The 895-nt window shown below is 51.3% G+C and overlaps 1 protein-coding gene across 1 annotated transcript in view; it reads left to right on the top strand.

The window, feature by feature from the left end:
• Nucleotides 1-895, top strand: part of ZC3HC1 (zinc finger C3HC-type containing 1) — a 25,128-nt gene that overhangs the window by 10,844 nt on the left and 13,389 nt on the right. The gene's annotated exons all lie outside the window — the stretch shown is intronic.

Genomic DNA, 895 nt, shown 5'->3' with positions numbered 1-895 from the left:
AAATGGGATTTGGGAAATGGGGTTTGGGATCCCACAGGGATTTGGGAAATGGGATTTGGGAAATGGGATTTGGGAAATGGGGTTTGGGATCTCACAGGTGATTTGGGAAATGGGATTTGGGAAATGGGATTTGGGAAATGGGGTTTGGGATCCCACAGGGATTTGGGAAATGGGATTTGGGAAATGGGATTTGGGAAATGGGGTTTGGGAAATGGGGTTTGGGATCTCACAGGGTATTTGGGAAATAGGGTTTGGGATCCCACAGGGGGTTTGGGATCCCACAGGGGATTTGGGAAATGGGGTTTGGGAAGTGGGGTTCGGGATCCCACAGGGGATTTGGGAAGTGGGGTTTGGGAAACGGGATTTGGGAAGTGGGGTTTGGGATCCCACAGGGGATTTGGGAAATGGGATTTGGGAATCTCACAGGGGATTTGGGAAATGGGGTTTGGGATCTCACAGGGGATTTGGGAAATGGGATTTGGGATCTCACAGGGGATTTGGGAAATAGGGTTTGGGATCCCACAGGGGGTTCGGGATCCCACAGGGTATTTGGGAAGTGGGGTTTGGGAAACGGGATTTGGGAAATGGGGTTCAGGATCCCACAAGGTATTTGGGAAGTGGGGTTTGGGAAATGGGGTTTGGGAATCTCACAGGGGATTTGGGAAATGGAATTTGGGAAATGGGGTTTGGGAAATGGGGTTTGAGATCTCACGGGGGATTTGGGAAATGGGGTTTGGGATCCCACAGGGGGTTTGGGATCCCACAGGGGATTTGGGAAATGGGATTTGGGAAACGGGACTTGGGAAATTGGGTTTGGGATCCCACAGGGGATTTGGGAAATGGGATTTGGGAAATGGGGTTTGGGATCTCACAGGGGATTTGGGATCCCACAGGG

The sequence above is a fragment of the Manacus vitellinus genome, unplaced genomic scaffold (assembly GCF_001715985.3).
Source record: "Manacus vitellinus isolate BGI_N305 unplaced genomic scaffold, ASM171598v3 scaffold_110_pilon, whole genome shotgun sequence".
NCBI lineage: Eukaryota > Metazoa > Chordata > Aves > Passeriformes > Pipridae > Manacus > Manacus vitellinus.
This window is presented reverse-complemented; position numbering and strand designations above follow the sequence as displayed.